Source organism: Meriones unguiculatus, chromosome 8 (assembly GCF_030254825.1).
Source record: "Meriones unguiculatus strain TT.TT164.6M chromosome 8, Bangor_MerUng_6.1, whole genome shotgun sequence".
In the NCBI taxonomy this organism is placed as follows: domain Eukaryota; kingdom Metazoa; phylum Chordata; class Mammalia; order Rodentia; family Muridae; genus Meriones; species Meriones unguiculatus.
The window spans coordinates 78,743,538-78,768,702 of record NC_083356.1 but is presented as its reverse complement, the minus strand read 5'-3'; the positions used below and the strand labels follow the sequence as shown (position 1 = coordinate 78,768,702).

General features: G+C 41.1%; 1 pseudogene; it reads left to right on the top strand.

The window, feature by feature from the left end:
• The first annotated feature begins 1,692 nt into the window (after positions 1 to 1,692).
• LOC110560748 (olfactory receptor 1361-like) lies at positions 1,693 to 2,712 on the top strand (annotated as a pseudogene).
• Positions 2,713 to 25,165: the final 22,453 nt, after the last annotated feature.

Here is a 25,165-nt window from a genome sequence, read left to right as displayed (position 1 = left end):
TAACTATGGCAAGAAGAAACCCAATCATCCAAGGTATATAAGTTAATAAAAAGACATGTATTCTCAATTTCACTTTTCTTTATAGCTAAATAAAATTTAACTGTGAATGTATATAACATTTTTACTACCCATTTATTTTTGTGGCTAGCTAAACTGTTTCCACCTGTGTGCTACTGTGAGTAGAACAGCAGTAAGCTTGGATGTACAGGTAGCTCTGTGGTAGGATACAGTCTTTTGGGTGTGTAGCTGAGGCCACAATGAAACCAAAACTGTGTTCACTAATGAAAAAAATTTAAAATAAAATTTTAAAAATTAAAAAATCTGCACTTTCAGAATTGTTTCCATACTAAAATAGTATGGAACAATAAAGGAAGAAATAGAACAATGAACTCATGAGAAAACAAACAGGATTTCAAAAACAAAATAAATGTCAGTTTTAGGAATATAATCCAAGACATACCTGGAAATACTGAAAAAAGAGGTTTAAGAACCAATTATCAAGAATTTTAGAACACATACTAGAGAAAAAATTTTAAAAAAATATGAGAAATTATTTTAGAATAGAAGAGGGTATATACATTTAAGTTAAAACACTCTCATATTCATTCACTATGGAATTACTAAAAATACTGCCTGAGGTAATATTATAGAATTCAGAGATGCATAGGATAAACATTCTAAAATAATACCAGGTGGAAACTTAGAAAAGGAATGGAAGACTGACTAGGAAAAAAAAAACATATTAAAACTGATTTGAGATAAGAACTATTTAAAAGTAACAGTTTTACCATTAGATATGAATTTTTGTAACATGAAAGTACTCTTGACATTCAAAGATGAGAACATCTCTACCATTGTTACATCATTTCAAGTTTTGTGAATACATCAAATAAAATAGATGAAAGAAAAAAATCAAAGCGTTAAAAAGATTATTAAAAACTGAGAAAAGGGGAGGAGTGAGATACTCTAAAAAAGATAAAATCTCAACTTTTTTTTAGAAGACTAAAAGAGATCTTAGGTTGATTTCACTCAAGCATCAAACGTGTGTGTAAAAGCTGGCAGCATATTGTTCAGAGGGTCTAGAAGTATGGACCTTTGAGAGCTGAGACTAAACATGGAGGTCGGCAAGCTTAGGATGAGGACCCTTTAGTACGTGTTCTCCCACAGTTACATTCACTCTACAGTGATTTTTCTCATACTCTCAGGAGCCTGCTGCGTCCTCAAATGTCTTTATTTACACAGCAGCGTGGGAAGGTTGGTAGAACGCTTGGTGTATTTGTATTGAAATTTTTGACTTGAAAGGGTGTGAGAACACAGTGCTGGGCGGGGCCTGGGAGAAGAGCCACTAATGAAGTCAGCGGTTACCTCAGTCACATCCTCTCACATCCTAAGTAAGTTCAGTTGATCTAATGGAACACAGTTGCCAGAAGAACAAAACTGATGCTCAAAGTTAGAACAAGATCTTCGCTCCAGAGAGTTGCTTATCTGAGGCAGGGACACTGTATGAAAGTCTAAAAGTTTGTATTTTTAGATGTTTATCAAGAATTTTTAATTATCAAGTGCAGGTTTTAGCAGGCATGCAGTTACCCCATCCGGGATGCAAATACTTGTGATATGGTTGAGATTTGACGTCATTCTCCTCCTTTTCCAGCTCTGATCTTCCCTCTTTGAAGGTGATGTAGACCATGTCTTATGGCCACTAGAAACAGGACAGAAGTGACTGAATTTGTGCTGTTGGGCTTGTCCAGCCGGCCAGAGCTGCAGCCTGTTATTTTTGGAGTTGTGCTCACCATGTACCTGACGGCGGTTTTGGGCAATACCCTGCTAGTACTTGTTGCTTGCTCAGACCCCAGGCTTTAGACCCCCATGTATTTCCTCCTCAGCCAGCTCTCCTTGATTGACATATCTCTGACAACCATCACTGTTCCTCAGATGCTGGTGCACACGCTCTCGGTAAACAGAACCATTTCCTATAACCGCTGCATGGTTCAGCTCTTTTCCTTTATGGCGGTGGGCAGTATGGAGGTCCACTTGCTGGCTGCCATGGCCTATGACCGCTACGTTGCCATCTGTGACCCTTTAAGATACTCTGCCATTGTCAGCCGCAACCTCTGTCTGCGAATAACACTGACCTCGTGGGCGGTGGTCAGCCTGAACAGTCTCCTGTACAGCATGTTGGTCACTCGTTTAAGCTTCTGTGGCAACCAGCTCACCCACTTCTTCTGTGACATCACTCCTCTGCTGAAGCTCTCCTGTACTCGACCTGTGGTCAACGAGATGTTAATCTTCACTGAGGGTGTAGCTGTGGTGGTCAGCCCCTTTTTCTTCATTTTTGGCTCCTATGTCCGCATAGGCGTGGCCATAGCCCACATGCACTCAGTTGCTGCCCTGCAGAAAGCGCTGTCCACCTGTAGCTCTCACGTTCTGGTGGTGATGTTTCTCTTCGGCTCTTTGGTTCACATGTACCTCAAGCCATCGTCCAGCTATAATCTAGACCAGGATCGCCAGGTCGCCATCTTCTACACACTCATTTCTCCGATGTTGAATCCGCTGATCTACAGCCTCAGGAACCAGGAAGTTAAGGGAGCTCTTGGGAGGCTTTTTAGGAAACTGCTTCCCAGGAAGCGCCCAGCCTGGATTTCAGGCAAACAAGGAATGGCAATGCACCTCCTGAGAAGCAAGGGTTGGTCTGCAGACACTGTAGATGGGTGACAAATTCTCTTAGTAATGCCTGTGAATCATATTCCCATGGAATACTTTTTGCTATCAGCTCTTGGTTGGGTTAGGAAAGAAGTGAATAAATGAATGAATGAATGAATGGCTCCAGACTCTTCTGACTAAGAATCTCATCTCATTGGAAATGAGAATATTCTTTAAGATATCCTTTTTTTTGGTGAACTGTGTAGCCCAGAGAAAAGTAAGTTAACTGGCATCAAGTCAGTGGTATAAAGAACTTTCGTTGGGTTAGTGACAGTTTGTCAAACACTCTCTTACAGAGAGAAACTGATGTGAATCATAAATGTGTTACTCAGAAGAGTGAACTTCGCCTAAATTAGGGAATAGGTAACACTTTCTGAATGTTTTAATAATTTCATATTTCAGCAATGTGTCCTCTCATGGTAATCACATCAAATGCTTGTAGCGAATGAATTGTTCCATTCTTCTCCATTAGCACAGAGCACAGTAACGGTCACTGATAACAAAGATCCAGAACATACACATGCAGAGAATGTGTGACTATGGGCGCTCAGCCCCAGGGGAGCTGCACCCTGAAACCTTAACAATAGCTGCTGTAAACAAGTCTGACACAATCACAACACCATCTGAAATGTCAGTGTGAATGAAGAGGAAGTCTCACAAGGCTCCAGGAGATGTGGAGAGGGACAATAAATGTTCACATATGAGTTCCTTTATAAGTTATCCAATCCCAAGTACTCATCCCTAAATATATGTTCATATAAGCAACGCTAAATGGAGTCAGTAGGAAATGTTTACATGTATAAATACATATACACGACAATAATAATTGAGTCAGAGAAAGGTCATGAATTTGAGAGGTAGTTGGGGGAACAAGACTAGTTGGAGGGGGGAGGAGAGAGGTGGAAATAATGTAAATATAGTATTCATGTGTGAAATTCTCAAAAAGTATCTCAACTAAAAATGTGAGAAGTTCATCCATTTTAAACAAGTTGATTTCATCCCTGAAACACATGTATGGAACAATGTATGTAAATCAATAAATGTCATCCGTCAAATAAATAGATTCAAAGGCACAAATTACATGATCCTCTCATTAGTCAGGAAAATTCTTCACCAAAACCCAACTTCCCTTCACAACGGAAGTCATGGAAAGGGTAGAATAAAAGGAGAATGCCTTAACATAATAAAAGCTACCTACGACAAATCTATAGCCAACATCACACTAAATAAAGAGAAACTAAATAAAGAGTCCTCACTAACAACAATAACGAGAACAGTAAGACAAGAGAAAGAAGTAAAAAGAATACATACAGGAAAAGAAGAAGTCGATTTACCCTATTCCTGTCTTTTCCTTTTATTGAAATAATTTTTCCTCATGTAACATATGCTGTTTACAGTTTCCCTTCCTCTGATGCTCCCAGTTAATCTTTACTCCCCTCCAACCCAGATCCACTCCCTTTTATGTCTTTTGTTAGAAAACAAACAGGCTTCTAAGGGATAATAAGAAAATAAAATACAATAGAATAAAAACTAACACATCCAAATTGAACAAAACAATCAAACATTAGGAAAAAAAGACCAAGAGGAGGCACAAGAAAAAGACCCACTCGTTCACACACTCAGGAATCCCAGAAAAACAAAACCTGGAAGGTATGAAATATACTAACGGAGCTGGTGAGAACCATGCAGGCGCTGTGTATTCCACTTCAATCTCTGTGAGTTCATATACGCTTTGCTAAGTTGATTTACAGGGCCCTGTTTTCTTGGTGTTCTCCATCACCTCTAACCCTTACACTTTCTGCCTCCTGTTCCTTGGGGTTTCTTAAGCTCTGAGGAAAAGGATTTAATGGAGACCTCCTGTTTAGGGTTGAGTGTTCCAAGGTCTCTCACTCTCTGCATAACTTCCAGCTTGTTTGTCTCTGTATTTGTTCCCATCTGCTGCAGGAGGAAGTTTCTCTACTGAAGGCTGAGCAAGGTGCTGATCTATGAGCATAGCAGAATGTCATTGGAGTCATCTTATTGCTACTTTTTTTAAATAAGAAAAGTAATGTTTGGGTTTACCTTAGGTCTCTGGGCTATCTAGTCTTAGGTCCTTGGTCACTCAAGCAGTACTGGATATGGGTTCCAACTCATAGAGTGGGCCTTACGTCAAATCAGACATTGGTTACTTCCACAAGCTATGTGTCATCATTGCCCTAGCATGTCTTGCAGGCAGGAAAGCATTGTAGATCAAAAAATTTGTGGCCGGGTTGGGGGTTGGTGCTTACATTTCTCTTTTAGTAGCGTGTAGAGTATCTTGTGGAATGATTATTAACAATTGATGTTGATTCATGTCCTTAGAAATGGTGGTTAGTCTCTAATCGGCTATTTACCCAAGTAAAGACACATGGAGACTATGATTTATTTAATTAGCATAGAGCATCATTACTCCCTCCTAAACCTCCAAGATAGTATATCTTCCTCCCGGCCCAAATTTCCCAGTCATACTAGCATAAAAAGAAAAAAATTCCTTGCTCCAGTTCATTCCTCCTGATGTTTCTGGTTCTCGTCTCATGGCCTCTCTCCACTCTCTTTTTCCCTCTCCACCCTTCACTGGTCCAGGATATCCCATCCTATTCTCTGTAGTGCTCAGCATTGTCTGGTTGGTGTTTTATCGGCACAACAGTGAAAAAAAAAAGGTGGGCATGTTTACACAAGCTTGAGACAAAAGATACTTAGACCAAACATCATGGTGCCATGTCCAGACTGAAACCAGATAGTGGGATAGAGGAACAAACATTTGAATGAATAAGGGTAAAAATCGTACACAGTCCACAGCAATATTATGCCAACAGTACCTTGCTTTGCCAAAGATGCTAGAATGTAGGGGTGAAGGCTACCAGCTTGACCTCGCCACATTCCGTGTTATCTTCAGCAATAAAACCTTGCTATCAGTTTGTGGATAGCAGTCTATAGTCTTGACAATAGTCTGGGTGATTTTGGGATTCCTGTGTGGCCCCTTTATGCCAACCATCAATTAGATGTCCTCAAGTCCCAGTACTGGAAGCTTCCTTTGATGACAAGAAGTGGCCAGTTGGAGCTCTGTCTCCCCTCATGATTCTGCAATATTGTTTAGATCATCCTCATGCATGTGTATATTTTAGGAAACTTCTATTGTATTTACTTTTCATATTCTCAGAGGGTCCTTAGTTTTAGCTGCCTTTCCCCATATTCTTTCCCTCATCCTCATCTTTGCTCTCTCTTCCAACTTGATTCTCTTGTTCAAGCTCCTAATCCATTCGTAACTATTGTATTTCCCTTTCCTAAAGAGATCTATATGTCACCCCCTTAGTCCCTTGCTTTATGCCTAAGCTCTGTAGTTATACAGATTGAAGCTTGATTATCACTGACTCAACAGCTAATATGCACATGTAAGTGAACACATACCACATTTGTCTTTCTGGGCCTGGGACACCTCACTTGGGATTATCCTTTTCTAGTTTCACACATTTGCTTCCAAATTTCACGATGTCATTTTTTTAACAGCTGAGTAATACTCTGTTGTGTAAATGTACCATATTTTCTTTATCCATTCTTCTGTTGTGTAACATCTAGATTGTTTCCAATTTCTAGCTATTGTGAACAGAGTTCATAGCAATGAACATAGTTGAGTGAGTGCCTCTGTGGTAGGATAAGCATCTTTTGGGTCTTTGCCCAAGAGTGTGATAGCTGGATCTTGATTCCCATCTGAGGAAGTGTAACACTGATTTCCATAAGTGGCTGTAAAAGCTTACCCTGCCACCAGCAATGAAAGGCTGTTGTTCCCCTTGTTCCACTTCCTCAACAGTATGATCACTCATTTCTGGTTTTTTAACTTAGCTTTTCTAACAGGAGTAAAATGGAATCTCAAAGTAGTTAATGATTAACATTTCCCTGATAGCTAATGATGATGAGTATTTCTTTGTTTCTCAGCCATTTGAGATTCCTCTACTGAGACTTCTGTTTAGATCTGTACCCCATTTTCCCCTCATGGATATAATGTTTTCCATCTATCCATCTATCTATCTATCTATCTATCTATCTATCTATCTATCTATCTATCTATCTATCTATCTACTCTATCTATCCATCCATCCATCCATCTATCTAATCACTTTACAGCCTGATCCTCACCTCCTTACAGTCCCACCACCCTCACACACCCCCTACCTTTCTCCTTGTCCCTCTTCTCAGAGAAGGAGAGTATCCCCACGGGTACCAACCCACCCTGGCACCTCTAGTCACAGCAAGACTAAGCAATCCTCTTCCACACAGGCCAGACAAGGCAGCCAAGATAGGGGAAAGAGATCCAAAGTCAGGGAATGACCTAAGACGGATTATGGGGATTCAATAACAATGTGAATATGCTAAGATATTTAATTCTATATCATATGGGAATAAATTGTGTATAAATTCTATTTTTTGTTTGCTTTTTTTATTCTTTATTCTCCCCATCTTCTCCCAGATCCGGGCCTTCTCGCCTCTTTACCTACCACATCATGTTTTCTTTCTCTCTATCTCAGGGGAAAAAAAAAGATAAAAAGAAAAAAAGAACAAAAATAAAAATCTGGGCTTAGAGGGTCCTGCAGAGACTGGTGAATCAACTAAGGCCCATACATGGAGAGGATCTAGACCACCTGCTCAGATGTAGCCCACAGGCAGATCAGTCTCCTTGTGGATTCCCTAGTAAGGGGGGCAGGAGCTGTCTCTGACATGGACTCAGTAGCTGGCTCTTTCATCACCTCCCCCTAGCAAGGTAGCCTAACTAGGCCAATAAAAAAAGGATCCAAACAGTCCTGATGAGACCTGATAGTCTAGGGTCAGATAGTAGGGGAGGAAGACTTTCCAAATCAGTGGACTAAGGGAGCAACATAAGGGGGAAAGATAGAGGGATGATGGGACTGGGAGGAGATGAGAGAGAGGTCTAAAGCTGGGATACAAAGTGAATACATTGTAATGAATAATAATAATAATAAAAAAGAAAAAAATTAAAAAATCAAAACAAAGTAAAAGAAAGAAAATCAAAATTAACAATACAATACAAAACAAAACAAAAAACAAACAACACAAAACAAAACAAAAAAATCAAACCAAACCAAAGTATGAAGTCTGTTTTGTGTTAGCCAGCTAGTTCTGAGCTTGGGACCTGCCCTAGGGTGTGGATAATATACCTGGTCACATTCTGTTGAAGAAAACTGATTTTCCCTTTCCCAGCAGGTATCAACGGCAAATAGCTTCTGGGGTGGGGGTGGTACCTTATGTCCACTTCCCCTTCTTAGTGGTGGGACTTCTGTCTGATTTTAACTATGTAGGTCTTGTATGTGCTGTCAGAGACCCCGTGAGTCCAAATGTGTATCATTGTGTATGGAAGACACTGTTTTCTTTGAGTCATTGACCACCTCAGGCTCTTACAATATTTCCAGCTCCTCTTCTGCAAAGATGAAGACATTACATTTAGGGATGAATGCTACAAAATCCCCCACTCTCCACATGTTGTCTAACCTTGGATCTCTTTCTTAATTAGCATAGATTGCTAGGAAAAGCTTCTCTGATAAGAGTTTAGCAAAACTCTGCTGAGTTACAGGCTAATGTGTGTAAATCCTATTTCCATAAGGCTTGTGAAAAAACAGAATTGTAAATTCATTACCAACTCATTAATATTGTAATGTTTCTGACTGAAACTTCTTTCTATTATTTTGAAATATTTTCAAATTGTAACTTAAGTGCTATAATGAAAATGAATCTTTCATGACTCTATTATCTATCTACCATCATGTCTATGTCTATATAATTTCTAACGATGCAACCTCAATGCCAATATTTTTAAAATTATTTATGTATTTACTTTACAACCTGATATTAGCCCCCCTCCTCCCAATCCCACTCTCACCTTCTTGTCCCTTCCCCTCTCCCCTATTCCTCAGAAATGGGGAGCATCTTGGCAACTTACCCCAGGTTATCAAGTCACATCAAGACTGATCATGTCCTCTTCCCTTGTGGCTTGGCTAGGCAGCCACGCCAGAAGGAAGTGATCAAAAAGCAGGCAATAGAGTCCATGTTGGAAAAAGCCCCAGCTCCCCTTACTAGGGAACCCGCATGAGGCCCAAGCTGTCCATTGGCTACATCTGTGTGGGGAGTGTAAGTCCAGTCCTTGGATGGTCCTAGGTTGGGTGCTTCAGTGTCTGCAAGCCACTCTGGGGCTCTGGTTAGTTGGCTCTGTTGGTGTTCTTGTGGAGTGCCTGACACCTCCAGGTCCTTCTATCCTTTCCCCCACTTTGCCACTAGACTCCCCATCCTTCTCCCAATGTCTGGCTGTGAGTCTCAGCATCTGCTTCAATCTGCTGCTGGGTGGAGCCTCTTAGAGGACACCTATGCTGGGCTTCTGTCTGTGAACATAACAGGGTATCATTGATAGTGTCAGGGATTGGCTCTGTCCCTTTGGGTGGGTCTTGGGTTGGGCACTGGTTGGACATTCCCTCAATCTCTACTCTAACTTTATCCCTGCACATCTTGTAGGCGGGGTAAATTTTGGGTTGAAGATTTTGTGGGTGGGTTGGTGTTCCCCTCCTACACTAAGTCCTTTCTGGTTAGAGGGTGTCCTCTTCAGTCTCCATGACCCCTCCTACTAGGAGGCTCAGATAGAGTCACCTCCATATTCTCCCAGAAGCCTGCCCTGTTTTAGGTCTCCAGCTTGTCACAGAGATGCCTCCACCCACGGTTTCTCACTTCCCTACAGGCCCTCTGCCCCCTCCCCCAGGTTCTTCCGGGGAATGATTACCACTTTCTTTTCTCTCTTCGCTCCTCCTCCTCCCTGTTCCCTCTCTTCAACCACTTCTGCTGTCTATTCTGTTTCCCCTCCTGAGTGAGACTGAAGCATCCTCCCTCGGGTCCTCCTTGTTACTTATTATCTTTGGATCTGTGAATTGAAGTATGTTTATCCTTATTATACGGATAAAATCCTCTTAGAGTGAGTACATACCCTGTGTGTCTTTCTGGGTCTGGTCCTCCTCCTCTTCCTTCTAACCCTAGACTATCAGGTCTCATTAGGACTGGCTGCATTGTCTTCCTCTGTGGCCTGGTAAGGCTGCTCCCCCATCAGGGGAAGGTGATCTAAGAGCCAGCCACTGAGTTCATGTCAGAGACAGTCCCTGTTCCCATTACTAGGGAACTCACTTGGAGACTGAGCTGCCATGGGCTACATCTGTGCAGGGGTTGTAGGGGTTCTATGTTATCTCCATGTATGGTCCTTGGTTGGAGTATCAGTCTCAGGAAAGACCCCTGGGCCCATAGCTTTTGGATCTGTTGCTCTCCTTGTGGAGCTTCTGACCCTTCTAGGTCTTTTATCTTTCCTTTCTTTCATAAGAATCCATGAACTCTGCCTAAAGTTTGGCTATGAGTCTCAGCATCTACTTTGATACCTTGCTGGGTAAAGTCTTTCAGAGACCCTCTGTGGCAGGCTCCTTTCCTGTTCCCTGTTTTCTCCTTCTTCCGATGTCCATCTCATTTGCTTTTCTGAGTGAGGATTGAACATCTTACCCACAGTCCTCCTTTTTTTTTTTTTTTTTTAGTTTCTTTAGGTGTACAGATTTTAATTTACTATGTTTATCCTACATTATATGTCTATTATCCACTTATAAGTGAATATATACCATGCGTGTCTTTCTGCTTCTGGGATACCTCACTCAAGATGATCTTTTCTAGTTCCCACCATTTGCCTGTAATTTTTTTATTTCTTTTGTTGGTGTTTAATTTCTTGAGTTCTTTATATATTTTGGATATTAGCCCTTTATCAGATGTAGGATTGATAAAGATCTTTTCCCAATCTGTAGGCTGCTGTTTTGTTCTATTGACAGTGTTCTTTGCCTTACAGAAGCTTTTCAGATTCAAGAGGTCCCATTTATTAATTGTTGATCTTAGAGTCTGAGCTGTTGGTGTTCTGTTCAGGAAGTTGTCTCCTGTGCCAATGAGTTCAAGGCTCTTCCCCACTTTTTCTTCTAATAGATGTAGTGTATCTGCTGTTATGTTGAGGCCTTTTATCCACTTGGACTTGAGTTTTGTGTGATAAGTAGATGTACTGTTTATGCTGTTATGCTGAGGCCTTTGAACTTGAGTTTTGTGCGATAAATTTGGATCTATTTGCATTTTCTACATGGAGACATCCAGTTAAACCAGAACCATTTGTTGAAGATGCTTTCTTCTTTTCTGTTGTATGATTTGGCTCCTTTGTCAAAAATTAAATGCGCATAGGTGTGTGGTTTTGTGTCTGGATCTTTGATTTGATTCCATTGATCAAGCAGTCTATTTCTATGCCAACATCATGCAGCTTTTATTCTTATTATTTTGTAATATAGCTTGAAGTCAGGGATGGAGATTCCTCTAGAAATTTTTTTTTTATTGTACAGGATTGACTTTGCTATTCTGGGTTTTTTGTTTTTCCATATGAAGTTGACAATTGTTCTTTCAAGGCCTGTAAAAAATTATGTTGGTATTTTCATGGGAATTGCATTGAATCTGCAGGTTGCTTTTAGCAGGATGGCCATTTTACTGTGTTAATTCTACCAATCCATGAGTATAGGAGATCTCAACATCTTTTGCTATCTTCTTCAATTTCTTTCTTCAGAGACTTGAAGTTCTTGCCATACATGTTTTTCACTTGCCTGGCTAGTTACGCCAAGATACTTTATATTATTTGTGTCTATTGTGAAAAGTCTATTGCTTCCCTAATTTCTTTCTCAGCATGGTCAGTTTTGGAGAAGGTTCCATAAGGTGTTGTGAAGAAGGTATATTCTTTTCTGTTTGGGTGAAAAGTTCTATAGGTATCTATGAGATCCATGGCATCTGTGAGTTTCATTATTTCTCTGTTTTGTTTCTGTCTTGATGATGGTGTTGGTATCTCCCACTATTAATGGTGGGGGTCAATGTGTGATTTAAGCTTTAGTAATGTTTCTTTTACAAACATGAGTGTCCTTGTATTTGCGGCATAGATACTCAGGATTGAGATGTCATCTTAGTGAACTTTTCCTTTGATGAAAGTGAAGTGTCCTTCCCCGTCTCTTTTGATAAAGTTTGATTGAAAGTCTATTTTATTAGATATTAGGATGGCTACTCCAGCTTGCTTCTTGGATCTATTTGCTTGGAAAACCTTTTTCCATCCCTTTACTCTGAGGTAATAGATTTGTTGCTGAGGTGTATTTCTAGTATGCTGTAGAATGTTGGATCCTGTTTATAAATCCATTCTGTTAGCCTGTTTGTTTGTTTTTTTTAATTAGTGAATTGAGTTCATTGATGTTGAGAGATATTAATGACTAATGATTGTTATTTCCTTTTATTGTGATGCCATTGGTGGTGGTGGTGTGTTTGTGTGCTTGTCTTTTTGTTTGTTTGTTTGTTTGTTTGTTTTGCTGTACTGATGTTATTTATATCTTGTGTTTTCTTGGGTGTAGTTAACCTCATTGGGTTGGAGTTTTCCTTCTAGCATCTTCTGTAGGGCTGGTTTTGTGCATTGCTTAAATTTGGTTTTGTTGTGGAATATCTTGTTTTCTTCATCTATGATGATTGAATGCTTTGCTGGGTATAATAGTCTGGGCTTACATCTATGTTCTCTTAGGGTTTGCAAGACATCTTCCCAGACCCTTCTTGCTTTTACAGTCCCCATTAAAAATGGTGGGATCTGGAAAAGATCATCCTGAGTGAGGTATCCCAAGAGCAGAAAGACACACACAATATATACTCACTTATAATTGGTCCTAGATCTATAACCCAGGATAAACATACTAAAATCTACACACCTAAAGAAGATAAACAAGAAAGAGGACCCAGGGTAAGATGATCAATCCTCATTAAAAAGACAAATGGGATGGACATTGGAAGTAGGAGAAAACAAGTAACAGGACAGGAGCCTACCACAGAGGGCCTCTGAAAGACTCTACTTAGCAGTGTATCAAAGCAGATGCTGAGACTCATAACCAAGCCTTCAGCAGAGTGCAGGGAATCATATGAAAGAATGGGGAGCTAGTATGACCTGGAAAGGACAGGAGCTCCACAAGGACCAAATATATCAGGGCACAGGGGTCTTCTATGAGACTGTTTTCTCCAACCAAGGACCATGGATGGATATAACCTAGAACCCCTGCTCAAATGTAGCCCATGGTAGCTTAGTATCCAAGTAGGTACCCTAGTAAGTTCTGACATGAACTCAATGGCTGGCTCTTTGACCTCCCCCCTCAAGGGAGGAGCAGCCTTGCTAGGCCACAGAGGAGGACTTTGCAGCCAGTCCTGAAGATACCTGATAGGCTAGGGTCAGATGGAAGGGGAGGAGGACCTCCCCTATCAGTGGACTTGGAAAGGGGCAGGGAGGAGATGAGGGAGGGAAGGTGGGATTGGGAGGGAATGAGGAAGGGGGCTACTGCTAGGATACAAAGTAAATAACCTGTGATTAATATAAAAAAATAAAAATTATTAAAAAAATAAAAAGTCAGATGTGATTCTGATAGGACTGCTTTTATATGATATGAGATTGTCCTTTTTTTCATGTAGTTTTTAAAATTATTTTTGTTCTGTACATTTAAGTTTTTTATTATTATGTGGTATGAGGAATTTTTTTCTGGTCTAATCTATTTGGTGTTCTGTAAATCTCTTGTGTGTTTAAAGGCATCTCTTTCTGTAGGTTAGGGAAATTTTCTTCTATGATTTTTCTTGAAAATATTTTCTGATCCTTGGAGCTGGGAATCTCCTCTTTCTTCTATTCCTACTATTTTTGGGTTTCTTTTTTTTTCCCATGGTATCCTTGATTTCTTGGATGTTTTGTGTCAGGAATTTCTTAGATTTAATATTTTCCTTGACAGATGTATTGATTTCTTTAATTGTATCTTCTATGCCTGAGATTCTTGCCTCCATCCCTTGTATTCTGTTGCTGATGCTTACCTCTGTGGTTCCTGTTGTCTTCCCTAAGTTTCTATTTCCCCAATTTCCTCTGTTTGTATTTTCTTTATTGATTTTATTTTCATTTTTAGGTCTTGAACAGTTTCATTCATTTTCTTCACCTGTTTGATTGTGTTTTCCAGTAATTCATAATTAGTTTCCTTTTTAAAGGCCTCTATTTGTTTGACTGTATTTTTCTGTGTGTGTGTGTTTGCAGTATTTGTTTCCTCTCTAAAGGCCTCTACCATCTTCATTAGTGTAGATTTAAGGTCATTTTCCTGTGTTTCTGCTGTGTTAGAATATCCAGAGCTTGCTGCCATATTGCCCTGGTTTTTGTTGATTGTGTTCTTATGCTGGCCTTTAGCCATCTGGTTGTCCCTGGAGTTGCCTGATTGTTCCTGGAACCCGCTGGACTTCTCAGGCATGTGAGAGGAGTCCTAGGTTGTGGGCTGGGGCTGGATCTCCTCAAGTAGCCTAGAGAGCTCTTCTCTGCTGGTTCTGTCCCAGCCGGAACTATAAGCATGAAAACAGGGCATGGGTCTCTAACCTGTGTGACCCTGTGAGGTCTTGCAGGTCTCCTCAAGACAAGTAGAGCCATGAACTGCAGGCTACATCTGCAGGTTTCTAGACTCTGGAGTCATCCCCAGAATGGCAGGAGTAGGGAAGCACTGGAGAGAGGAGATGGCGGATGGTGAGAGAGAGATGGATGGTGGCATTTCAGAGCCAGCGCATGGCTGCTCGCTAGCCCTGCAGACACTGCTCCTGCTGCTCAGACTCTGCTGGCTCCAGCACCTTACATGGGGAGCCTGTATGCTCTTATTCTGCACAGGGGGACCATAGAACTGTGGACCAGAGGCTGGGACCATGTCCCATTTATCTGGGACTTGTCCTCGGGTGGGATGCCTCTTCTCAGCCTGGAAACACAGACGTTGGTCGAGTCAGCAGCCAGGCCACTCACTTGATCTGAAGTCTTTGATCTGCTGCTACTCCGGTACAGCGATACTCAGACACAGTGCCATCGTCTTGGAGAGTTTCGCCAATAAAAATTTTAACAATATATTTGGCTTTAAAAATACTTCTATGAATTCTTTGAGAATCTCATGCAGTGCACTTTGAACATCTCTCTCTCCTGATTCCTCTGCTTACAACTCCCTCCCCCCCCCCCCTTCCCTGCCCAACTTTGTGGTTATTTCCTTTTTCCCTGTTGAGCTCAGATTGCGTTGCGAGCTAGTCTTGGGATTAGAGCTTGGCCTAGCGTGTGGTCGGCCTTCCACGGGTCACGTTATTTAGGAAGATGATTCTGCATATCCTAGAAGCTGTCGAATTCTACTAGGCTACACGTCTACCTTCCCTTCTCTAGGATAGGATTTTCTCTAGTTTGGGCTTGTGCGCATCATGTGCACGCTGCCTCATCTCAGTCTCTCTACGTTCAACTGACAAACGCCCTGTTGAATCTAGACGGCGCTTTCTTGAAGTCATCTACCCCCTCTGCTTGTTACGGTCTCTGTGGAGGGGTGTGTCGTGAATGTCCGACTCAAGGCTGAGCACCTTGTTTTGCTTTCTGCATGCTGATGAGTTATGTGTCTCTCTGCTCATTGCTGTCGACTACAGGGAGAAGTTTCTCTGAGGAGAGTTGAGAAGTGTTCTCACCTCACAGTGATTGTTTACAGCTCCAGGCATTTACCTGAAATTTTCATAATCTGATTTTTTTCTTAGCAGCTGAGTAGCATTTCATCGTGTAAATGCACATCATTTTTGTTCTCTGCTCATCAGTTCGTAGACCTCAAGGCTGTTTGCACCCATTGGCTGTTGTGAATACAGCAGCACTGGACGTGGGTGAACAGCTTTCTCTGGAGCAGTATATAACATCCTTTAGTTCTATGCTCAAGGGCACTCTAACTAGGTCATGTGGTAGATACGTTTTCAGCACTTTAAGGAGCCTCCATGATAGCTTCCACATTACCAAATGCCAGGTCTGATTTTAAATGTCAAATTTCCTTATAAATACAACGAAAATGATTTTTTTGTGTGTGTGTGGTTAAAAATCAGAAATAAAAAGAGTGAAATCAAATTCGGATCAATAAACCCTAAAGATATCCTTATTCATATTCTAACAATGCAGTGAAGAGATGCAATATGTCACTAGTTCTTTAGTCAGAGGGGAGTGAAAGATAAACAGGACCACAAGACCATTCCCTCCCTCACAGCTCCAGTTACTCTCAGCGAGGAACCCGAAATACTTATGTGTCTTTTTTTAGAGATTCTTTTTTTTTTCTCTTTTTCCAGATTTTCTGAGTTCTTTGACTTAAAGTTTCTAGCACTCTTTGTGTGGGTCTCTTTATATCTCTCCTCAACATCCATCTTTCCCTTATCTCTCCTTCACCCTCCTCTTCCCCACTCTCTCTCTTTCCAGCATCCTGGAATGGGATCCACAGGGCTCAGAATCTGATGAGAACAATGTTGACACAAAAAATACAAACAGTCCAGGGATGAATCTTTGACATCAGCTAAGAAGATGTCAACTCCTTGAAGAGTCAGCTTCTGGAATTTTACTTCTTTTTTTTAAAAAAAATTATTTTATTTTATGTGCATTAGTGTGAAGGTGTCAGATGCCTTAGAACTGGCATTACAGACCGTTGTGAATTGGGTGCTGGGAATTGAACCCAGGTCGTTTCAAAAGAGCAGATGGTGCTCTTAACCACTGAGCCATCTCTCCAGCTGAAATTTTACTTCTTGACCTTATTTTTAGCATATAGTCTGGAAGTTAGTCTCACAGAGACCTGACAGAAACAGATGCTCTTACCATAGTCTGTTCTTGAATAGGAAAGTCTTCTGCAAGTGAACTGTTGGGCAAATTTTCACTGACTGATGTAGTTTTTGCTTTGAGGAAGTTGCTTGTGGTTTTTTGCTTTAAAAAAATGCTATCCAACTGTTGAGTAAACGAATCTTGATCAGAATCCTGTCTTGACTCCATTCCTCGTCTCTGTCCCTATCATTCCCACTCCCTCCTTCAGGTAACCCTGCTCAACTTGCCCCGTGGGACGGGACAACCCCTGCTGATTGTGAGTAATAGACTCATTATGTTTTTAAAATACAGTTTGGTTTGCTTGAAAGAAACTGAACATATTGCTCCTACATTTTTATTTTAATTAGCATTAAATAACAGCTTATTTTGTATAACAGTGTATGATAGCCCATTTCTTAAAGACCGTAAGTATTTGCCCTATCTTCATTAAGAAAGACAGTTCATATTTCTCCAGTATTGCCTTCTCTCTTCCATCCTCATCTCCACCCCCATGTTGGTATCTGTGTTGTTCTAGCTTGAGAGAGTAATTGTATCACTATACATCTGTCTGAGCTACCCCCACTGACACAGAAAGACACTAGAGCAAATGACAACAAAAGAATGAATACTGGAATACGCAAGGTTTTAAAACTCTTCACAGCTTCCGTTTTATAGATGTGTACCATTGACGAAAGATGGTCTAAAGCAGTGGTTCTTGTTGGTTGCCACCCTTTTGGGGCGCTGTCAAAGGGGCCTTTCACAGGGGTCACCTAAGGCCATTGGAAAACACAGATATTTACATTACAATCCATGACTCTAGCAAAATTACAGTTATGGAGTAACAACAAAAATAATTCTATGGTTGAGGGGTCACAAGGAGCCATCTTAAAGGGTCTCAGCATTAGGAAGGTGAGAAGCACTGGCCTAATGTACTTAGATGAGCCAGCTGAGGACAACAAAGTCCAGACAAGCGAAAGAGAGTACATGTCAGGGAATGTGACAGGCACTGAGAAAAAGATGCAGCTCAGTGAAGTGATGCTTTTTGTGATCTAAGGCGATGAAAGCATTCACTTGCTATCTTCACATTTACAAGGTAACACATTTTTAATGCATTTAGACAAACACCCCTGACTTATGGACTTAAAAATCTGACTTTATCCAGTTCCCACCATTTACCTGCAAATTTCATGATTTCCTTGTTTTTCATTGCTGAGTAGTATTCCATTGTGTAGCTGTACCACAATTTCTGTATCCATTCTTCAGTTGAGGGGCATCTGGGTTGTTTCCAGGTTCTGGCTATTACGAATAAAGCTGCTGCAAACATGGTTGAGCAAATGTCCTTATTGTGTACTTGAGCAAGTCTTTGGATATATGCCTAGGAGTGGTATGGCTGGATCTTTTTTTTTTATTTTTTATTAATTACATTTTATTCATTTTGTATCCCCCCATAAGCCCCTCCCTCCTCCCCTCCCGATCCCACCCTCCCTCCCCTTTCTGCATGCATGCCACTCCCTAAGTCCACTGATAGGTGAGGTTCTCCTCTCCTTTCTGATCTTAGTCTATCAGTTCTCATCAAAAGTGGCTGCATTGTCCTCTCCTGTGGCCTGGTAAAGCTGTTCCCCCCACAGGGGGAGGTGATCAAAGAGCAGGCCAATCAGATTATGTCAGAGGCAGTCCCTCTTCCCATTACTATGTAACCCACTTGGACACTGAACTGCCATGGGCTACATCTGTGCAGGGGTTCTAGGTTATCTCCATGAATAGTCCTTGGTTGGAGTATGAGTCTCTGGGAAGTTCCCTGTGTTCAAATTTTCTTGTTCTGTTGCTCTCCTTGTGGAGACCCTGTCCTCTCCAGCTCTTACTATTTCCCACTTCTTACATAAAATTCCATTCACTCTTCCCAACAGTTGCCCATCAGGCTCAGCCTCTGCTTTGATAGTCTGTAGGGCAGAGGCTTTCAGAGGCCCTCTGTGGTAGGTTCCTAGTTTGTTTCCTGCTTTCTTCTCTGGCTTTCAGAAGCCTTCTGTAGAAGGTTCCTAGGTTGTTTCCTGTTTTCTTCTTCTTCTGATGTCCATCCTCTTTGCCTTTCAGGATGGGGATTGACTGTTTTAGTTAGGGTCCTCTCTCTTGCTTAGTTTCTTTAGATGCACAGATTTTAGTGGGTTTGTCCTATGTTGTATGTCTATATGAGTGAGTATATACCGTGTGTGTCTTTTTGCTTCTAGGACAACTCACTCAGGATGATCCTTTCCAGGTCCCACCACTTACCTGCAAATTTCATAATTTCCTTATTTTTCATTGCTGAGTAAAATGAGAAGCAGTATTCCTAATTGTTTGAGAAAGCACCAGATTGATTCCCAAAGTGGTTGTACAAGTTTACATTCCCACCAGCAATGGAGGAGGGTTCCCCTTTCTCCACAATCTCTCCAGCATGTGTTGTCACTTTAGTTTTTGATCTTAGCCATTCTGATAGGTGTAAGGTGAAATCTCAGGGTCGTTTTGATTTGCATTTCCCTAATGGCTAATGACGTTGAGCATTTCTTTAAGTGTTTCTCTGCCATTCGATATTCCTCTATCGAGAATTCTGTTTAGCTCTGTTCCCATTTTTTAACTGGATTACTTGGTTTGTTGCTTTTCTGCTTCTTTAGTTCTTTATATATACTGGATATTAGCCCTCTGTCAGATAGAGGGTTTGTGAAGATTCTTTCCCAATCTGTAGGCATTCGTTTTGTTTTGATGATGGTGTCCTTTGCTTTACAGAAGCTTTTCAGTTACATGAGGTCCCATTTATTGATTGTTGCTCTTAGAGCCTATGCTGTTGGTGTTCTGTTCAGGAAGTTGTCTACTGTACCAATAAGTTCAAGACTCTTCCCCACTTTTTCTTCTAACCGATTTAATGGTTTTATGCTGAGGTCTCTGATCCACTTAGACTTTAGCTATCCCAGAAGCAGAAAGACACACACGGTATATACTCGCTAATATAGACATATAATATAGGATAAACCTACTAAAATCTGCACACCTAAAGAAACTAATCTAGAGGGAGGACTCTGGCTAAAATGCTTAATCCCCATCATGAAAGGCAAGGAGAATGGACATCAGAAGAAGAAGAAAACAGGAAACACGTTAGGAGCCTCCCACAGAGGGCCTCTGAAAGGCTCTGCCCTGCAAACTATCAAAGCAGATATGGAGACTTATGGCCAAACTTTGGGAAGAATAGAATCTTATGAAAGAAGTGGGAAATAGTAAGATCTGGAGAGGACAGGAACTCCACAAGAAGAGCACCAGAGCCAAAAATTTGAGCACAGGGGTCTTTCCTGAGATTCATACTCCAACCAAGTACCATGCATGGAGATAACCTAGAACCTCTGCACAGATGTAGCCCATGGCAGTTCAGTGTCCAAGTGGGTTCCATAGTAATGGGAACAGGAATTGCTTCTGACATGAACTGATTGGCCTGTTCTTTGATCACCTCCTCCTGAGTGGGGAGCAGCCTTACTAGGCCACAGAAGAAGACAATGCAGCCACTCCTGATGAGACCTAACAGACTAAGATCAGAAGGAAGAAAAAGAAAACCTCCCCTACCAGTGGACTTGGGGAGGAGCATGCATGGAGAAAAGGGAGGAAGGGAGGGATTGGGAAGTGGGGAGGGATGGAACTAGAGAGGGGATAAAAAGTAAATAAAGTGTAATTAAAAATAAAATTAAAATAAAAAATTTGAGTTTTCCAAAGTAAGGGGAACAAGGACTATTTCTAACAGGATCTCAAAGGCAGGCTCTTTGACCTCCCCACCCCCACAGGGGAGGAGCAGTCCTGTTAGGCCACAGAGGAGAACTTTGCAGCCAGCCCTGAAGATACCTGATAAAACAGGGTCAAATGAAAGGGGAGGAAGTCCTCCCCTATCAGTGGACTTGGAAAGGGGCAGGAAGGAGACCAGGGAGGGAGTGTGGGGTTGGGGAGGGAATGAGGGAGCGGGATACAGCTGGGACACAGAGCTAACAAAATGTAACTAATAAAAAAAATAAAATTAAAAAAAATTAAAAATCTGACTCTACCTGTCACTAACTTTCAAGTTGAAATCAGAAATCTTCTAGGGTATTCCCCACTTTTTTTTCTAGCCGATTTAATGTGTCTGGTTTTATGTTGAGGTCTTTGATCCACTTGGACTTCAGTTTTGTGCAGGGTGATAAGTAGGGATCTATTTGCATTTTTCAACATGTAGACATCCAGTTAAACCAGCACCATTTGTTGAAGATGTTATCTTTTTTCCATTGTATGGTTTTGGCATCTTTGTCAAAAATCAGGTGTCCATACGTGTGTGGGTTTATTTCTGGGTCTTCTGTTCGGTTCCATTGACCCACCATTCTGTTTCTATGGCAGTACCATGCAGTTTTTATAACTGTTGCTCTATAGTACAGCTTGATATCAGGGATGGAGATACCTCCAGAAGATCTTTTATTGTAGAGGATTGTTTTAGCAATTCTGGGTTTCTTGTTATTCCATACGAAGTTGAGAATTTTTCTTTCCAGGTCTGTAAAGAATTGTGTTGGCAATTTGATGGGAATTGCATTAAATCTGTAGATTGCTTTTGGTAAGATGGCCATTTTTACTATGTTAATCCTGCCAAGCCATGAGCATGGGAGATATTTCCATCTTCTCATATCTTCTTCTAATTCTTTCTTCAGAGACTTGAAATTTTTTTCATACAAGTCTTTGACTTGCATGGTTAGGGTTACACCAAGGTACTTTATGTCATTTGTGGCTATTGTAAAGGGTGTTGTTTCCCTAATTTCTTTCTCAGCCCTTTTGTCTTTTGTATACAGGAGTGCTACTGGTTTTTTTGAGTTAATTTTGTATCCGGCCACTTTGATGAAGGTGTTTATCAGCTGTAGGAGTTCCCTGGTAGAGTTTTTGGGGTCACTCATGTATACTATCATATCATCTGCAAATAGTGATAATTTGACTTCTTCTTTTCCAATCTGTATCCCCTTGATTTCCTTCAACTGTCTTATTGCTCTAGCAAGGACTTCCAGCACTATGTTGAAGAGATATGGAGAGAGTGGGCAGCCTTGTCTTGTCCTTGATTTCAGTGGGATTGCTTTAAGTTTCTCTCCCTTTAGTTTGATGTTGGCTATAGGCTTGCTGTATATCGCCTTTACTATGTTTAGATATGTGCCTTGTATCCATGATCTCTCCAATACTTTAAACATGAATGGATGTTGGATTTTGTCAAATGCTTTTTCAGCATCTAGGGAGATTATCATGTGGTTTTTTTCTTTCAGTTTGTTAATATGGTGGAGCTTTTTTAATTAATTATTTTTTTATGAATTACAGTTTGTCATTTTGTATCCCAGCTGTAGGCCCCTTCCTCATTACCTCCCAATCCCACCCTCCCTCATCTCCTTCTATACCCCTTCCCAAATCCACTGATAAGGGAGATCCTCCTCCCATTCCATCTGACCCTAGCCTATCAGGTCTCATCAGGACTGGCTGCATTGTCTTCCTCTATGGCCTGCTAAGGCGGCTCCCCAATCAGGGGAAGGTGATTTAAGAGCCAGCCACTGAGTTCATATCAGAGACAGTCCCTGTTCCCCATACTGGGAAACCCACTTGGAGACTGAGCTGCCATGGGCTACATCTGTGCAGGAGTTCTAGGTTATCTCCATGCATGGTCCTTGGTTAGAGTATCAGTCTCAGAAAAGACCCCTGGGCCCAGATTTTTTGGTTCTGTTGCTCTCCTTGTGGAGCTCCTGTCCTCTCCAGGTCTCCCTATCTCCCCCTTCTTTCACAAGATTCCCTGCACTCTGCCCAAAGTTTGGCTATGAGTTTCAGCATCTGCTTTGATGCCTTGCTGGGTAGAATCTTTCAAAGGCAGTCTGTGGTAGGCTCCTGTCCTGTTTCCTGTTTTTCCCTCTTCTGAGATCCATCCTGTTTGCCTTTCTGAGTGAGGATTGATCATCCATTGTCCTCCTTCTTGTTTATGTTCTTTAGGTGTACAGATTTTAGTATGTTTATCCTATATCATATGTCTAATATCCACTTATAAGTGAGTATATACCCTGTGTGTCTTTCTGCTTCTGGGATACCTGACTCCGGATGATCTTTTCTAGTTCCCACCATTTGCCTGCAAATTTCATAATTTCCTGGTTTTTAATAGCTGAGTAGTATTGCGTTGTGTAAATGTACCACAATTTCTGTATCCATTCCTCAGTTGAGGAACATCTAGGTTGTTTTCAGATTCTGCCTATTACAAATAAATCTGCTATGAACATGGCTGAGCAAATGTCCTTGTTGTATACTTGAGTGTATTTTGGATATATGCCTGGGAGTGGTATAGCTGGATCTTGAGGAAGCAGTATTCCTAATTGTCTGAGAAAGCGCCAGATTGATTTCCAAAGTGGTTGTACAAGTTTACATTCCCACCAACAGTGAAGGAGGGGTCCCCTTTCTCCACATCCTCTCCGGCATATGTTGTCACTTGAGTTTTTGATCTTAGCCATTCTGATGGGTGTAAGGTGAAATCTCAGGGATGTTTTGATTTGCATCTCCCTGATGACTAAGGATGTAGAGCATCTCTTTAAGTGTTTCTCTGCCATTCTTCTATTGAAAATTCTGTTTATCTCTGTACCCCATTTTTTAATTGGATTACTTGATTTGTTGCTTTTTAACTTCTTTAGTTCTTTATATATTTTGGATACTCTGTCAGATGTAGGGTTGGTGAAGATCCTTTCCCAATCCATGGGCTAAGGCAAAGGGCACTGTCATCAGTATACTCTTTTTCTAGTTCATTAGCATGTACCCATTGAGGGAAGGAGTCTCTCCTAAAATGAGAAAAACTGATGTGAGAAACTCAAATATTATCTGATTAAAAAAAAATCAACCTCCCCCCCCAAAACAACCCTAAAAAGTGCCATTCCATGGATCTTTCTAATAATTTAATTAAAATACTTAACATCATTCTTTGTCCGTGTCATGTTCCAAACCCTGTCATGTTCCCCTACACATAGACTGCTCCCTACCAAATTTATGGCCTCTTTAATTGTTACATATATGCATGTGTGTGTGTGTGTGTATGTGCATTTGCAAGCATGTGCACAAAGTACAACCTGCTGAGGTGAGTCTTTTCAGTGTTGCCTGTATGTATCTGTTTTGGAGGCTGGCTATTTGGTGAGGGATAACCAATCAGGATCTTTATAAATGTAGTTCTTATTTTGAAAACGTTGATTTAAATGTATTTATTTCTTCTGGAATTTGATCATACTTCCTAACTAGTAGTTTGGTTTTTCTAGAGAGTGCTCGAATTTCTTTAATGCAGGTGAATGACGGAAAACACGGCTTTGCACCCAGTTGGCAGCTGCTCTGACGAGTTATCATCATTAAGTTACAAGTCATTGTTACTGTGTCTTAGAATGAGGTCAAGAATCTCTCCACCTGTTGCTTCTTCTTAAAAACTCATTTAAATCGGGTTATCTGAGGATGATATTTCTAAACTAAATAAGCAAAATAGCTAGATTTTACCCAACAGAGGTTTGGGATTTGGAGAGAAGAGTAAATGGCAGTTATTGGAGATGGAGTAATTGCCAGAGTTGTCCTTTTGCTGTCTCACAAATCTTCAAGCCCAACACCCAATTCAGCTGAGTTAGATTATTTGAATCATTAAAAACTGCAATTACAGGAAAGATATATTATGAAAGAAGGCGAAAGAAGGCTTCCTGAGATGATGGATAGGGAATCAGCTTCCCCTTGGGTTCCTCCTTGCCTGACTGTTGATAGTTTACAACACTGAGATGGTGTCCCCCAAAGGGTAGACTTTCCCTGCAGGACCAATTGTTTCCAGAAGTTTTATGGGTTTTACTCAGTGGTGTGGTAGAATCTAAGCATAAGGAAGAATGAACAGGCTTGTGAGTTCCAGCCCCATTGGATACAGAAAGGTGCAAGGGCTGAACTCATGCTAATTAGCCTTTTTTTTTTCTGTCTGAACACAACGGGAGCCTCTGGGGGTTAGCAGAGTCCCCGGGAGTGCATGGGGGTAACCCGCTTGGTTCTGATGAGCTTCCTTACATTTTCCCTTAGAGAATGATATGAGAAGGTCTTTTATGGACAAGAGGGAAGGCGACTCTGCTTACCTCCCCAACTCAGTGTACCCCCCTCCAAAATATGAAATTAACATCATGCCCTGTCCCAAGATAAATTGAAAGGAGGCACAAAATAGAAAAAATAGTGGCATGGGCACGAAGCAGATCAAGGAGAGATGAAATAGAAGAAATAGTGTGAAAATGTCTGCCTGTAATAAAAATGCATTTTTAAGTGAATGGTAAATGCTGTGATGGAGCAAAGTGCCAAAGCAAAGTGCAAGAGGGCATGAAGATGTGCCCCGAGAATCTAGGATCCTGAAACATGTGATGAAGCATCTAATTTATTTTGTGAGATTTTGGAAGATTTAGTTTGACATGGTGAGAAGAAATGCAATCTTATTTATACACCATGGGATCAGCCTTTGTGATTTTTCAGTTTGAGAGGGTGAGTGGTCTGAAAACAGATTTTAAATTAGTAGGTCTCTAAGGAGAGTCCATTTCTAACATTAGACATTGATAAAATAATAAAGAGGTGTGGCATGTCAGCTGATGCTTATATAGAACAGGAAAGTGAAGAAGAATCAGAGTTTGGCTGGACACGCCAGCCTCACCCCTCTGTGTGTCAAGATGTCCCTGACACACCAGCCAGGAGCTGAGAGACTGAACA